The 17,440-nt window shown below is 40.9% G+C and overlaps 1 protein-coding gene and 1 long non-coding RNA gene across 4 annotated transcripts in view; one reads left to right on the top strand and one right to left on the bottom strand.

Moving 5' to 3' along the window:
* DSTYK (dual serine/threonine and tyrosine protein kinase) overlaps positions 1-17,440 on the top strand; it is a 56,737-nt gene that overhangs the window by 3,886 nt on the left and 35,411 nt on the right. The window lies entirely within an intron of this gene.
* Positions 13,770-16,550, bottom strand: LOC132483193 (uncharacterized). Its single transcript, XR_009531055.1, has 3 exons — positions 16,332-16,550; positions 15,915-16,013; positions 13,770-14,039 (listed from the first exon to the last, which is right to left on the bottom strand). It is a non-coding gene; the product is annotated as an uncharacterized LOC132483193 (long non-coding RNA).

A 17,440-nucleotide genomic window follows, 5' to 3' on the forward strand; every position in this document is an offset into this window, starting at 1 on the left:
TGGGAGTTAATATATGTGTTTAGAACAGTGCCTGGTAAGGTGCTGTGCAAGTATTAGCTATTACTAGTCAATAAACATTTGAGCACCTGGTAATGGGGTTAAAGAGTAAATACAAACATTGGTCTTGGCCTTGGGTTAGTGGAGATCAGTCTTCCCCTTCTACAGTTTTCTGCTAAGAAAGAAAAAAAATTATAATTATCATTACAGTGCACCTGTTTGTTTACGTTGGATGAGGGAGGAAAAGGACTAGGAAGACCTGAACCTGGCCCTCTAGAAAGGGATAATCTAATCTCAGCCATATGCATATGCAACATATAAAGTAGAAAAACTGGAAAAAGCTAAAGGTAGATTATAGGCATTTTATGTGAGTTACAGTTCTTAGGTTTTTTTGGCTCTTTGCCGTTGGTTTGCTAACAACTTTGTTTCTCCAACATCCTTCACCCTCTTTTGGTTGCCAGAATTAAAAGGGAGAAGAAAAGCACTAGTGTACTTATTTATTTAAGAAAAGCCCTAGTGCACATTTTTCTTGGACTTGTTAGACAGAAATTTGTATGGATAATACAGTTTAAGTGGCAGAGTGACATCTGGGCAAGGGATGGAAAGTTGGGAAAGAGGACATTCTTTACAGCCTGGTTTCTTATAGTTGCCATCTTCATGGGGCTGAGGGGGTGGAGGGAAGTTGGTTCTGGGGTAAAACAGCCAGAGACTGGGATGGGTGTGCTTTCTAGTAACTTGCCATGATCTGTTTAGAAGAGCTGCCTCAGCATTTCAACAGAAGCTTAGCCGAGATGGTGCTGTAACTGTGATTCTTATTTGTTACTTTTATTACCTTAGATGAACAAAACCCCATTTCCCCAATTATATCTAAAACTTTCACTTTCTCTCAATTTTCTTCCTGTATGAAAGAAGCATATAGTAGTCAAAAGGTTTAACCACCATTGTTTTCTGGTGTAACAAGTGGAAAAAAAAAAGTAGTCAAAAGCAAGCACAAGCACTTGAATCAGACCTGAGTTCCTCTTCTAGTTCAGCCTTTTATTAACCGTGGGACTTGGGGCAAGTTACTTAACCTATTGGAGTCTTGGTTTCTTCATATGTAAAATGGGAGTGATACAGAATGCCACATATTGTATGAGTCCATCTATTTGAAATGTCCAGAACAGGCAAATTCATAAAGACAGAAAGTAGATTAGTGATTGCCAGGGGATGGGAGGAGAGGAGAATGAGGAATAACTGCTAATGGGTATGGGATTTCTTCCTGGGGAATAAAAATGTTCTAGAATTAGGTAGTGGTCATGGTTGTACAACTTTGTGAATATGCTAGCAACCACTACATTGTGTGGTTTAAAAGTGTGAGTTTTATGATATGTGAATTATATCTAAATAAATAAATAGAGTGGGAGTGATAATGTCTACCTCACAAAGTTGTTGTGATATTTAGAGATAATATACATTAAAGCACTTAGCACAGGCATATAGTACTAAACATATGTGACATTTGAGTGTGTGTGTGTATGTGTGTATGTACTTGGTGAACATTAGATTAGGAGGCTGGAACAGGGGGGTCGGGGGAAGAATAAGAGGAGTGACGAATGGAATGAGGGACAGAACAGTTTTGAGCTGAAGCCAGATTTAGGCCCAGGTCTCTAAGCTCCCAATTCCCGTTCTGCTTCTGTGACTCCTCCCTTGTTCTTTCCTGATCTGGCCATGGAGTAGAAAATGCACCCTGGCAATGGAGAGATTACGTTACAAGTGAGTCATAACCCAGGCTCCATAGCTTGACATGGAACCATAATCTACTTCAGTGGGAGATTTTATCTGATTGAGTGAGTATAATGTGACACTACCTACTCGAGCCTTTTATTCCAATTTCCAGTCCCTTTCCTTTCCCCTTCTTAATCTTCCTTGGCTAGGATAATCTGTTTCCCATGGTATGGGGCAGCGCACTACTAAAAAGGCTTGGATAATTCTGCCTGCTCTTGAAAGAAAAGACATTATTACCTTTAAGATTATTATCATTTGCAATATGTTTAGTTTAGTCCTAAAAGGCATTACTGATTTCAATATGGTTAGTTCTTCAGCCTTGCAAGTAGCATTTAAAGAAAGCAAGTATTTAAATAAAAATCCACCTGGTCTTTAGATTTTGTTATGCTCTGCCCGCTTTCCAAGCATCAGCATTTATTTCTCCATGCTTCTCCGTCTCACTATGTTGTCAACAAAGAATCTTCCTGCAATAAATGCACTTCTCAAAAGCAATCTTTTGAAAATATGTTACTAAAGTAAAGGGAAATATGAATTTCACCTTAAACCTATTGCTCAATTCCTATAGGCTCAGGACATACAGATCATGTTTTTATTTACTTATTCATCTGATAGCTATGGATAGATTTGTCTTATCTTGCTTACTAGATCATGAACTCCTAAGGGTAAAGACTGTTGTAGTCATCTTTGTATCCCCTGCAATGCCTACCATAGTGCTTTGTACATAACAGGCAAGTATCTGTTAGATCGTTTACATATCTGGTAGATATTGGAATGATGTTTTTTTGCACTCCAGAAGGGCAATTTTTCCCCCATGAAAGATATGGGATTTTGTATCTTTGCCCACATTTTCCTGTCTGGGCCCCTAAAACAGAACAATGATAAGCATTTGATAGATGACTAATTAGGCTGGAGCTGCCAGTATCCCAAAGAATGATTTTCATGTCCCAAAGAATGTGTGCATGCAATACCGGAGCTTCACCATGATATGGGAAGTAAATATTCATTCACTCAACAAATCTTTATTAATGCCTAACTTTGTACGGGGTACAGGACACACAATGGTGAAACATTGTCCAACTAATTGATATTTTTAATTCTAAGCTGATGTTATGAAAGAAAGAGGATTTGTGTTTCATCATGTTCCCTCTAGAGGATTTCCTACACATTGGTTTCCTGCTTAACCACTGGTCTTTGAGGACAGGAGGATAAGGCATATGAGAAATTCTAAGATTAAATGGCATTGATAAAAACAGGTGTTGAGATGCTTTACTAACTTTCTGACAGTACAGGAAAACTAGCCCCAGTCCGTCTCTGGGATGGAATAACTATAATTGTCTTGTTTGCATGGTTCAAAATCATAATGCATTCATGAAGATTGTTGTTAGAGTATCTTTTATCTTCATCAGAGGTTACTCACAGGGATGCCAATATGAAGCGTGTGAGGAATGTGGGTAGATGCGGTTTTTTCCCTAACAGTTTTAAGACCTAAGGTAAGGGCTTCCCTGGTGGCGCAGTGGTTGAGAGTTCGCCTGCCGATGCAGGGGACACGGTTCGTGCCCCGGTCCGGGAAGATCCCACATGCCGCGGAGCGGCTGGGCCCGTGAGCCGTGGCCACTGAGCCTGCGCGTCCGGAGCCTGTGCTCCGCAACGGGAGAGGCCACAGCAGTGAGAGGCCTGCGTACCGCAAAAAAAAAGAAAAAAAAAAAAGGACCTAAGGTGAATTTGCTCTTTCCTTTTTGTAGGAAAATAATTCACCTCTAGGGATAGTGGGTTTTGCTTCCTACGTGGTCCAGGGAATCTGAATGGTGTCATTCATAACAAGAGTGTAGAGTCCCTGTGAAAGATGTAGCTTTTCTTTCATGACTCTCAGAGGTCTGACTGGAGTCCCCTGTAGGATTTTCAGTCTAAATATAGGCCACCCCATGCTTGAAAATTGATTCCATTCTTTGCCAAATGGGGAGTCTGGTAATCTTGGGGATCCTGGAACTTGACACTTTAACAGAGGGGAACAGATGTAGCAGTAGTTATGTGCCCCCTTGCTTAAAGCTATAAATCAGCCTCTCTGAGAAAGTCTCCTTATAGATAGTATTCCTCCAAAGTCCAAACCAAAACTCTCTGAAGGAAAGTTGGTCAGAGCATGGGGACTCATCAGAATCCCCTGTGGGACCCTGGTTGAATTGCCCATCACATGCGGTGCCTTCTTCTGTCGCATTTAGTAGGCAGTGTGCAGTGTGAGTGGTTTGGACATGTCCCCAGCCTGTGGGGTGCCATGTGGCTGCGGGAACCTTTTGACCGCAAGTCTTTGGAGTTGGGCTTTATAATGTGCTTCCGTTCCCTGGGGTGGTGTTCTCTGGGCAGGAAGACGGGAAGTAGAACTTGAGGATTTTTTTGCTTTTCACTTGTTTAATAAGACATCAAAACTATCCCAAAGAATAGTAATAGCTTATGTATTCATAAAAGTCCTTGACTATTAAAAAAAAAACCCTCATACTTCTTTTAAAAAAATGCTTTTATCACTTTTATTTTACTCAGATATTAAAAAAGGTCTAATTTTAGCTTCATCAGATTAAGACTTCAGTGTGTTATTTATGCCAGACAGATTTTACCCTTTCTAGTTTATATAATGGGAGAGAATTACATTTCCCAGGATTTTCTTGGTTAAGCCAAACTTTCCAGACTAAAGACTAAGTAAGGCCGTATCATAAAAGCAACTGGATAACAAGACTAATTTGAATAAAAGCTCTGTTTTTATTCAAATTAGAGGGACAGTGACTGAACCAATATGGAGCTTACTTTTTAGGAATATTCTGTGCAATATACTGTAGCCTTAACTTTTAATATTATGGAGATATGTAGGGGCAAGAAGGAATGAAGAACTTGGGGGAAAACAGCTAGTAGGAGAAAAGTCATTCTTATTCTTTTGGCATATAAGAAGCCCCCTGGGGAAACCTATCTCAGTTTCTCCTGATTGAACAATTGGCCTGCTCTGCAGGCTCATATTCCATGGAGAGAAGTGGAGAAGTTCTGCTTTTGCAACTTGGAAACGTGGTTGCTTAGTCGAGGATAAAAGTAGTTAGTTGGCATGTGATAAAGAGGCCTGAGCTGCAGAAGAGGTGGAGGTGTGTTCCCTATTGCTGAGTCATCAGGAGGCCGTTGCAGGCAGTGCAAGGTCAAGCTTCTTCTGGTGGCTTCTTGTTCAATGAACTGGATGGTTATAGGTAACTTTCATCAAAGTGTCCTGTCCTGGAGTGGGTGTTTGTCTATACTGCTTAGCCTTGAGGACTTGGGTTCTAAATCTGATCCTGAACTACTTGTTTAGATGAGTGCCTTGGACTCCCCAGACTCAGAACTGGCATCAGAAAATGATCACAGGAAGATTGAGGAGAAAGAAGGTAATGTGCAGGGCAGAAGTGGGGACAGTGAAGAAACTTATTGTTTAAATTGTATTATTACTGTATATGATGTATTTTTTACCTGCTGGGTTTTTTTGATGAATAAAATTCTATCTCTTAATCTCTTTTCTCTGAGATCCAGACCTGGATACATTTTGCTGGTTATCTTTTTGGCCAATATTTTAAAAATTATTTTGAAATAATTTCAAATTTATGTAAATGTCACCAGAACAGTACAAAGAGTTCTCATACCCACTCCACGCAGGTTCTCCAGTTGTTAAGATTTTATTGCATTTGCCCCATCACCTAATCTCTCTCTTTCTATTATAATATATGTATATATTTTTCTGAACCTTGTGAAAGTGAGCTCTAGATAGGTTGTCTTATCTCTTCTAAACACTTCCAGTGTGCATTTCTCCCAAACAAGGACATGCTATCAGCATGCAACTTCCCAAATCAGGAAATCAACATTGAGTCAGTATTACCATCCAGTCTACGGACCCCATTTAAGTTTTGCCAACTGTCCCAGTAGTGTCATTTTCTTTTGATCCAGGATCCTGTCCAGGAGCACATGTTGCATTTAGTTATGTGTCTTCAGACTCCCTGAATGTGGACAGTCTCTCGGCCTTTCCCTGGCATTTACATCTTTGGCAGGTTTAAAGAGCAGGCTTTACATTCTATGGGATGACCCTCAGCCTGGATCTAGCTGCTTCCTCATGACTAGACTCAGGTCATGAGCTCTCAGCAGGACTAGGCACAGAAATGACGTGATATGCAGTCACATCAGGGGTACATGTTGTCGGCCCACCCACCCTTGGAGATGTTAAGCTTGATCTCTGGTCATGTTGGTGTCCTTTAGATTTCTCCACCTTAAAGTCACAGCTTTTCCTTTTGCAATTGATTTGTCTTTTGTGGGAAGGAGTTCTAAGATTTCACTGATGACCTTGTTCCTGAAAATGCCTCCCTCCACTAGACCTAGCGTCCATTGACAACGCCCACCTGCCTCAGGTAGTGGTTTTTCTATCCATTATTTCTTCTATATTTCTTAGTTGGTATTTGCAGAGTTAGAGCATTCCTTTTCCATTGTTTGTTTATTATTTATTTATATCAGTGTGGGACTTCTGAATTTTTCAATGGATTATAATTTCTTATTATCATTTAAAAAAAATTTTATGCTTAAATTGTCCCCAGTCCGGTGAGTAAGACCCCTTTGAGGTGGTTCCTGTGTCTTTTTAACACATTCCCACCATTGGATCATTCTTTTTTTTTTTTTTTTGCGGTACGCGGGCCTCTCACTGTTGTGGCCTCTCCCGTTGCGGAGTACAGGCTCTGGACGCACAGGCTCAGCAGCCATGGCTCACGGGCCCAGCCGCTCCGCGGCATGTGGGATCTTCCCGGACCGGGGCATGAACCCGTGTCCCCTGCATCGGCAGGCGGACTCTCAACCACTGCGCCACCAGGGAAGCCCCTCGATCATTCTTAATGGTAACTAGCTGAAAGAAGCTGCCTTCCAAATGACAGAAACTAAGCCCTGAGTGAAGCATGGGGTCGGCTTCCTCGAAGAACCGCTTCCATCTCTGCATCACATAAATTACAACTTCAGCTGCCAGCTGCCTTTCTATTCCCTCTGCAGCTCGACCAGCCTCAGGAGCAGTTTCTCCCAGAAGGGAACTTGTCAGCAGGCTGCTGAGTATGGTCTCTTCATGTCACATGGCTCCCAGGAGATATAAGCCCTGAGGAGGGGATGGGCAGGGAAAAGGGTTGGGGGGAGGTTATGCCCCTCTTCCCAGGTACCAGTACAGTCTGCTTTTCAAAAGCTGTTCAAGATCTTAACATGACCACCAGGTAGGATAACTTCAGTGACATTTCTGCCAACTTGACTTTCAGCTTCCAACAAGAGCTTTAGCTGCTTGAGTACATTTCCATCTCTAATCTCCAAAAACGATCCCCTTCAACCAAAATACCTTGTATTATTTGGTCCTGAAGATTCTGAAACCCAGACTCCCTAAGCATATGTTTTCCTTAAATGGGGATGCCCCCTCTAAAATTCAGAATCCTTTAAATTTATCTGAAGGTCAGAGAGCTTGTTTGGGAATGATAAATAAATGTTTCTTGGCAGCATTATTTCTCTCTCAGCTCCTGGGGTTTTTGTAGCTCAATACTTTGAAGCTTGTAGTAGAATTGATTGTAGTAGAAAGACTACTAACATTCATTTCTCAATTTAGGATTTGTTCTGTACTCTTGGCAAATGTAGTTAAATAAGAAATAAAACATCACTACTTATTTGTGGAAATGCATATTTGTGTCACTGATTACTTCAGTGACTTGTAAAATCCTTTGTATTTAACTCACTTTCAGAGAGGACTTCAAGTTCAGTGTTAAAGGTGAGGTAAAAAATTTTACCAAAGGAGGGAAATCCTTGGGTATCAGGAACAAGTATTGCACTAGTAACTCTGTTGAGACTTGAATTGACTCTGAAGCCCTATCAACATTATGAGTTTCAAGAATAGGATAAGGCAAAGATAGAGTTCCACTTCACTTATTCCATAGTGCCTTCACTTATTCCATAGTGCCTTCCCTCCTTGGCCATGGACTATACCTTACCCTGGCCTTCACTCATATTACTGACAGGGATGGAAAACAGGCAAGAAGAAGAGTGTGATGATATAAATCCATTACTCCAAAAACAATTTAAACAACGTATCTAACCTAATGGGTCACTAGAGCCATCAAAAGTTCATTAATGAGAGATTGGTTCAAGATGGCGGAGTAGAGGGATGTGCTCTCACTCCCTCTTGCGAGAACACCAAAATCACAACTAATTGCTGAACGATCATTGACAGGAAGACATGGGAACTCACCAAAAAAGATACCCCGTATCCAAAGACAAAGGAGAAGCCACAATGAGATGGTAGGAGGGGCGCAATCACAATAAAATCAAATCCCATAATTGCTGGGTGGGTGACTCACAACCTGGAGAACACTCATACCACAGAGTCCACCCACTGGAGTGAAGGTTCTGAGCCCCACGTCAGGCTTCCAAACCTGGGGGTCTGGCAATGGGAGGAGGAATTCCTAGAGAACCAGACTTTGAAGGCTAGTGGGATTTGACTGCAGGACTTCGACGGGACTGGGGGAAACAGAGACTCCACTGTTGGAGGGCACACACAAAGTAGTGTGCGCATCGGGACCCAGGGTAAGGAGCAGTGACCCCAGGGGAGACTGAACCAGACCTGCCTGCTAGTGTTGAAGGGTCTCCTGCAGAGGCAGGGGGTGGCTCTGTCTCACCGTGAGGACAAGGACAGCAGAAGTTCTGGGAAGTACTCCTTGGCGTGAGCCCTCCAAGAGTCTGCCATTAGCCCCACCAAAGAGCCCAGTTAGGCTCCAGTGTTGGGTCGTCTCAGGCCAAACAACCAACAGGGAGGGAACCCAGCCCCACCCATCAGCAGTCAAGCGGATTAAAGTTTTACTGAGCTCTGCCCACCAGAGCAACAGCCAGCTCTACCCACCACCAGTCCCTCCCATCATGAAACTTGCACAAGCCTCTTAGATAGCCTCATCCACCAGAGGGCAGACAGCAGAAGCAAGAAGAACTACAATCCTGCAGCCTGTGGAACAAAAACCACATTCACAGAAAGACAAGATGAAAAGGCAGAGGGCTATGTACCAGATGAAGGAACATGATAAAACCCCAGAAAAACAACTAAAGTGGAGGTAGGCAGCCTTTCAAAAAAAGAATTCAGAATAATGATAGTGAAGATGATTCAGGACCTCGGAAAAAGAATGGAGGCAAAGATCGAGAAGATGCAAGAAATGTTTAACAAAGACCGAGAAGAATTAAAGAACAAGCAAACAGAGATGAACAATACAATAACTGAAATAAAAACTACACTAGAAGGAATCAATAGCAGAATAACTGAGGCAGAAGAACGGATAAGTGACCTGGAAGACAGAATGGTGGAATTCACTGCTGCGGAACAGAATAAAGAAAAAAGAATGAAAAGAAATGAAGACAGCCTAAGAAACCTCTGGGACAACATTAAACGCAACAACATTCGCATTATAGGGGTCCCAGAAGGAGAAGAGAGAGCGAAAGGACCCGAGAAATATTTGAAGAGATTATAGTCAAAAACTTCCCTAACGTGGGGAAGGAAATAGCCACCCAAGTGCAGGAAGCACAGAGAGTGCCATACAGGATAAACCCAAGGAGAAACACGTGGAGACACATAGTAATCAAACTGGCAAAAATTAAAGACAAAGAAAAATTACTGAAAGCAGCAAGGAAAAAATGACAAATAACATACAAGGGCACTCCCATAAGATTAACAGCTGATTTCTCAGCAGAAATTCTACAAGCCAGGAGGGAGTGGTATGATTTACTTAAAGTGATGAAAGGGAAGAACTTACAACCAAGATTACTCTACCCAGCAAGGATCTCATTCAGATTCGATGGAGAAATCAAAAGCTTTACAGACAAGCAAAAGCTAAGAGAATTCAGCACCACCAAACCAGCTCTACAACAAATGCTAAGGGAATTTCTCTAAGTGGGAAACACAAGAGAAGAAAAGGGCCTACAAAAACAAACCCAAAATAATTCAGAAAATGGTAATAGGAACATACATATCGATAATTACCTTAAACGTGAATGGATTAAATGCTCCAACCAAAAGACACAGGCTTGCTGAATGGATACAAAAACAAGACCCATATATATGCTGTCTACAAGAGACCCACTTCAGACCTAGGGACACATACAGACTGACAGGGGATGGAAAAAGATATTCCATGCAAATGGAAATCAAAAGAAAGCTGGGGTAGCAATACTCATATCAGATAAAATAGACTTTAAAATTAAGAATGTTACAAGAGACAAGGAAGGACACTACATAATGATCAAAGGATCAATCCAAGAAGAAGATATAACAATTATATATGCACCCAACATAGGAGCACCTCAGTACATAAGGCAACTGCTAACAGCTATAAAAGAGGAAATCGACAGTAACACAATAATAGTGGGGGACTTTAACACCTCACACCAATGGACAGATCATCCAAACATAAAATTAATAAGGAAACACAAGCTTTAAATGACACAATAGTCCAGATAGATTTAATTGGTATTTATAGGACATTCCATCCAAAAACAACAGAATATACTTTCTTCTCAAGTGCGCATGGAACATTCTCCAGGATAGATCACATCTTGGGTCACAAATCAAGCCTCAGAATTTAAGAAAATTGAAATCATATCAAGCATGTTTTCTGACCATAACGTTATGAGATTAGAAATGAATTACTGGGAAAAAACCATAAAAACACAAACACATGGAGGCTAAACAATACGTTACTAAATAACCAAGAGATCACTGAAGAAATCAAAGAGGAAATCAAAAAATACCTAGAGACATATGACAATGAAAACACGACGATCCAAAACCTATGGGATGCAGCAAAAGCAGTTCTAAGAGGGAAGTTTATAGCTATACAAGCCTACCTCAAGAAACAAGAAAAGTCTCAAATAAACAATCTAACCTTACACCTAAAGGAACTAGAGAAAGAAGAACAAACAAAACCCAAAGTTAGCAGAAGGAAAGAAATCATAAAGATCAGAGCAGAAATAAATGAAATAGAAACAAAACAATAGCAAAGATCAATAAAACTAAAAGCTGGTTCTTTGAGAAGATAAACAAAATTGATAAACCATTAGCCAGACTCATCAAGAAAAAGAGGGAGAGGACTCAAATCAATAAAATTAGAAATGAAAAAGGAGAAGTTACAACAGACACTGCAGAAATACAAAGCATCCTAAGAGACTACTACAGGCAACTCTATGCCAGTAAAATGGACAACCTGGAAGAAATGGACAAATTCTTAGAAAGGTATAACCTTCCAAGGCTGAACCAGGAGAAATAGAAAATATGAACAGACCAGTCACAAGTAATGAAATTGAAACTGTGATTAAGAATCTCCCAACAAACAAAAGTCCAGGACCAGACGGCTTCACAGGTGAATTCTATCAAACATTTAGAGAATAGCTAACACCCATCTTTCTCAAACTCTTCCAAAAAACTGCAGAGGAAGGAACCCTCCCAAACTCGTACTATGAGGCCACCATCAACCTAATACCAAAACAAGACAAAGATACTACAAAAAAATTACGGACCAATATCACTGATGAATATAGATGTAAAAATCCTCAACTAAATACTAGCAAACAGAATCCAACAACACATTGAAAGGATCATATACCATGATCAAGTGGGATTTATCCCAGGGATGCAAGCATTCTTCAGTATATGCAAATCAATCAGTGTGATACAGCATATTAACAAATTGAAGAATAAAAACCATATGATCATCTCAATAGATGCAGAAGAAGCTTTTTACAAAATTCAACACCCACTTATGATAAAAACTCTCCAGAAAGTGGGCATAGAGGGAACCTACCTCAACATAATAAAGGCCATATACGACAAACCCACAGGAAACATCAGTCTCAATGGTGAAAAACTGAAAGCATTTCCTCTAAGATCAGGAACAAGACAAGAATGTCCACTCTCACCGCTATTATTCAACATAGTTTTGGAAGTCCTAGCCACGGCAATCAGAGAAGAAAAAGAAAAGGAATACAAATTGGAAAAGAAGAAGTAAAACTGTCACTATTTGCAGATGACATGATAATATACATAGAGAATCCTAAAGATGCCACCAGAAAACTACTAGAGCTAATCAATGAATTTGGTAAAGTTGCAGTATCAAAATTAATGCATTCCTATACACTAATGATGAAAAATCTGAAAGAGAAATAAAGGAAACACTCCCATTTACCATTGCAACAAAAAGAATAAAATACCTAGGAATAAACCTACCTAGGGAGACAAAAGACCTGTATGCAGAAAACTATAAGACACTGATGAAAGAAATTAAAGATGATACCAACAGATGGAGAGATATACCATGTTCTTGGATTGGAAGAATCAACATTGTGAAAATGACTATACTATCCAAAGCAATCTACAGATTGAATGCAATCCCTATCAAATTACCAATGGCATTTTTTACAGAACTAGAACAAAAAAATCTTAAAATTTGTATGGTGACACAAAAGACCCCAAATAGCCAAAGCAGTCTTGAGGGAAAAAAACAGAGCTGGAGGAATCAGACTCCCTGACTTCAGACTATACTACAAAGCTACAGTAATCAAGACAATATGGTACTGGCACAAAAACAGAAACATAGATCAATGGAACAAGATAGAAAGCCCCGAGATAAACCCATGCACCTATGGTCAACTAATCTATGACAAAGAAGGCAAGGATATACAATGGAGAAAAGACAGTCTCTTCAATAAGTGGTGCTGTGAAAACTGGACAGCTACATGTAAAAGAATGAAATTAGAACGCTGCCTAACACCATACACAAAAATAAACTCAAAATGGATTAGAGACCTAAATGTAAGACCAGACACTATAAAACTCTTAGAGGAAAACATAGGAAGAACACTCTTTGACATAAATCATGCAAGATCTTTTTTGATCCACCTCCTAGAGTAATGGAAATAAAAACAAAAATGAGCAAATGGGACCTAATGAAACTTAAAAGCTTTTGCACAGCAAAGGAAACCATAAACAAGATGAAAAGACAGCCTTCAGAATGGGAGAAAATATTTGCAAACGAATCAATGGACAAAGGATTAATCCCTAAGGTATATAAACAGCTCTTGCAGCTCAATATTAAAAAAAAAAACAACCCAATCCAAAAATGGGCAGAAGACCTTAATAGACATTTCTCCAAAGAAGACATACATATGGCCAAGAAGCAAATGAAAAGCTGCTCAACATCACTAATTATTAGAGAAATGCAAATCAAAACTACAATGAGGTATCACCTCACACCAGTTAGAATGGGCATCATCAGAAAGTCTACAAACAACAAATGCAAAGGGAACCCTCCTGCACTGTTGATGGGAATGTAAATTGATACAGCCACTATGGAGAACAGTATGGAGGTTCCTTAAAAAACTAAAAACAGAATTACCATATGATCCAGCAATCCCGCTACTGGGTATATACCCAGAGAAAACCATAATTCAAAAAGACACATGCACCCCAATGTTCATTGCAGCACTATTTACAATAGCCAGGTCATGGAAGCAACCTAAATGCCCATCGACAGACGAATGGATAAAGAAGAAGTGGTAGGGCCTCCGTGGTGGCGCAAGTGGTTGAGAGTCCGCCTGCCGATGCAGGGGATACGGGTTCGTGCCCCAGTCTGGGGGGATCCCATATGCCGCGGAGCGGCTGGGCCCGTGAGCCATGGCCGCTGAGCCTGCGCGTCCGGAGCCTGCGCGTCCGGAGCCTGTGCTCCGCAGCGGGGGAGGCCACAACAGTGGGAGGCCCGCATACCGCAAAAAAAAAAAAAAAAAAAAAAAAGAAGAAGTGGTACATATATACAATGGAATATTACTCAGCCATAAAAAGGAACGAAATTGGGTCATTTGTTGAGACATGGATGGATCTAGAGACTGTCATACAGAATGAAGTAAGTCAGAAAGAGAAAAACAAATATCGTATATTAACCCATATATGTGGAACCTAGGAAAGTGGTACAGATGAATCGGTTTGCAGGGCAGAAATTGAGAGACAGATGTAGAGAACAAAAGTATGGGCACCAAGGGGGGAAAGCGGTGGGGGTGGGATGAATTGGGTGATTGGGATTGACATGTATACACTGATGTGTATAAAATTGATGACTAATAAGAACCTGCTGGGCTTCCCTGGTGGCGCAGTGGTTGAGAGTCCGCCTGCCGATTCAGGGGACACGGGTTCGTGCCCCAGTCTGGGAAAATCCGGTGGCTGGGCCCGTGAGCCATGGCCGTTGAGCCTGCGCGTCCGGAAAAAAAAAAAAAAGAAAAAACAGAACCTGCTGTGTAAAAAAATATAATTCAAGCATTCGATAAATAAATAAATAAATGAAACATCATTAACATTACTTCCCGCCAATTCTCCCTTTTTAGAATAATCTTAACCTCAACCCAAAGGGTAATACAGACTAACTGATGAGAGGAACATTAAAAGTTTCTCTGAAAATTACCGACTGTTTCTTTTAGAAAAGGGACTCTAGAGCTCTTAGGTAGAATAACAATAACATTTTTAAAAAGTGTTCACCAGCTAGTGGTAATGCTGTTTTTTTCTCCCAGGCCTCATCATCTTGGGCAGTTTTTGTAAGGACTCTGTCAGTCTGCTTTAAATTGGGGTCCTACAACTACTGAGTTGTGTTTGTCCCCACATTGGGAGAAAGTGTGGTAGGGCAGGTAGAGGAGGAAGAATTTCTCCTCTATCTTATTATCTGCAGCTGGGCCTAAGAATTAAACTGACATAAGACAGATAAACAGGAGAAAAGCATAAGCACTTTGTTAAATTTTACATATACATGGGAGTCCTCACAAAAGAATGAAGACCCAAAGAAACAGAGTTGAACTGGACAAAGAAGTAAATTATGAAAGCGTAACAAGACAAAGGGGCTCGGGCTAGGGCAGTTAACGGTGGGAAAGTAGCTAGGAAGGTACTGGCTACTTTAACAAGGCTTATTTGGACAGATTTTTCTTGATCTCGACTCCCCGTCTCTGGTGATAAGAATGTTGCTTTCCTTCTGTTGTAGGGAGGACATCTTCCCAATGGGGGTTTTATCTCTTGCTTTCAGGAAGATAAAGGGAGGTCAGAGTGCCCTTCTTATACCTGCTGTTTGTCGAGTGCCTTTAGCTCAAAATAATCCTTATGCCAAAGTGGCATTTTGGGGGATGGCATATTCTGCCACCCTTCAGGGACATTGTTTATCATTAAGTATTCACCTGGCCCCCTGAGACTTAAGAACAGTTCCTGCTCTGCCCTGTGTTCCGCTTTTTATCTGCTTAGAGAAGTGGAGAAACATGGCTTCTTTTTTGTTCTGTCTTGCCTTTTAAGCTACTGCTTCCTCATCTACAAATGGGGATAATAATAGTTTATGTCTGGTAGAATTGTGAACATTAAATGAAATGGGGCAAATAAAGTGATGTACTTAGAAAGGGCTCAGTAAATATTATTGTGGGGGAGGAAAAATAATTTTCCCTCTACCCTTCTAGGTTCTTGGCTGAGACACCCCTGTTATAAAAAGATTAATGGGAGAGAAACAACCAGAAATTTTATACCATGTGTACCTCCTGTACACATGGGAGATACCCTGGAAAAACTGCGTGACTCCAAAATGGCCCAAGCCACTACCTTAAATACGATTTCCAGCTAAAGATAAAACACTACTGGGGTGGAGTGAGGTGGGGGGAGTCATTTATGGGCGGTTATCAGGAAAAGCACAGTAAAGAAGGGTAAGGTTGTTATGCAGTTTTAAGTGGTTGCTTTCTGCATTGATAAGAGTTTCTAGAGATTTTGAGCCCTCCTCTTCCTGGTACTGGAGGAAGACACCCTTACAAATGGAGATTTCTCTTTTAAATATGTCTCTTATGAAAGAGTAACTTCTCAGTTTCCAGAGCTTCACCTGTGTCTGCTGTTTCTTAAAAATAACCTGTTCAAAATAATATGTCAAAGAGGCATATTTTGGGATGATATATTTCGTTCCCCTTCATTATCTAAAACAGATAAACAAAATGCGTTGCTGCTTTAGCTGCTCTCCTCCTTGTAGTTTGAAACGTTTGTTTAGAAGTAACCCAAATCAAGATAATCTGTTTTTACGAATCATCAAGAAAAAAAAAAAGTCTTGGCTTACATTTAAGACAATTTGAATTTTCCTGCAGCCAGAATTGGCAGGGTTGTGCTCCAGCTGAGAGGCCATGCTGTTACCTTCCGGCGGCCCCATATGCAGATGCTGTTATATTAATTACAAAAGAAAATCTGATTAACTCGAAAGTCCTTTAACTGTCAGTGAGGCAGCTGCTCTAACTCTGAAACAGATTTTCTTCCTCCCTCCTACCGTCAGTCTACAGTTTTTAATCTCTTCTTAAGAAAACTGCTAAAACTGCCTGGTAGGTCCTCAGAGCCCCTGGCTAGTTCAGTCAGCTTTTGAACTGCCTTTATAGTAGTCCAGGGAGAGCTCGAGTAATTAAATTCACGTACAGTTTAAAATAAAAACAATCAGACCAACTGCCCATCCCCCTCAGTTATTTTTTCTTTCAACAGTTAAAACCTGATGGAATCCTGGAATTTCAGAACTGGAAGGGGTGTTAAAGATGATCTAATCCAAGTCCCTTAGTTCACAGATGAGAAATCCAAGGCTGAGAGAAACAAGTAGATTGCCAGTCGGTGGTGAAGCCCGGGATCAGAGCGTCTGCCCTCGGCTGGTGCTCTGACCACTCCCTCGCTGCGCTCCTCCCTCACCAACGCATTTGCCGAGAGTAGCAAGGAGTGAAACGATCTCGTTTCAGCTTCATTTCTCTCCGTGCTCTTGTTCAAATCTTGTAGACACGTTGAAGAGCAAGGAAAAAGCTAAAGATTAGTGGGAGAAGCAAAGGCCTTGGATAATGACGTTTTGAAAAACAGATGGCGATATCCATTTTGAAGACCTTTTCTCAGTCCAGTGGGTTGCACGCAGAACCCTAGCAGAATGCGTGGAAACGAAAATTAGAACTGGTTTCGCTGTCAGCCCCCTCTCCCATTGCACTGGCCTATGGTTGTTTGACTCTAGCGGGTTTATTTATAGTGACTGTTTTTGTCACTACAGAGATGGGGGTGTGATAATTTGGACCAGATGAGTAATGGGGTATGTCTGCTGTGGTTTTGGCCAATGCAGCATGGTTTACTGGCTTTCGTATAGTTGACCCTGACGTCTCAGAGGTGTTGAGATCTCTCCCTCTGGTCCTGAAAAATGGTTAGTTGGTTTTTGTTCTCTGTTACCTGCTCTCCCAGCAGCAGCAGTCACAAAACTCACTTAAGCTTATTTTTATTATGGCTTTTATTTAGGCTTATTTTTATAACTTTTGTTAATGGGAGTTTGGACACCCGTCTGAGATCTGAGGAAGACTGGGAAAAGAGAAAGAACAGGAAGGGTAGATAAGAGTGAATCTAACTGGACTTCTCACTGCTCAGGCTGAGACTGGTCTGCAGGTGAATGGGGAGGTACTATTCTGTTGTCCATTTCTACTCTCCATGTTGAGATGAAGGAGGTTTTTAGGAATGACAGTTGCTCCTATGCTATTCATGGTACCGGACTGTTCATCATGCTACTGGACTTTTCTTAGTACTTAGTAGAACCACTTATGGCTTTCTGTAGACAATTCTCCATGGTAAATGGATTCT

The sequence above is a fragment of the Mesoplodon densirostris genome, chromosome 2, assembly GCF_025265405.1.
Source record: "Mesoplodon densirostris isolate mMesDen1 chromosome 2, mMesDen1 primary haplotype, whole genome shotgun sequence".
Lineage (NCBI taxonomy): Eukaryota > Metazoa > Chordata > Mammalia > Artiodactyla > Ziphiidae > Mesoplodon > Mesoplodon densirostris.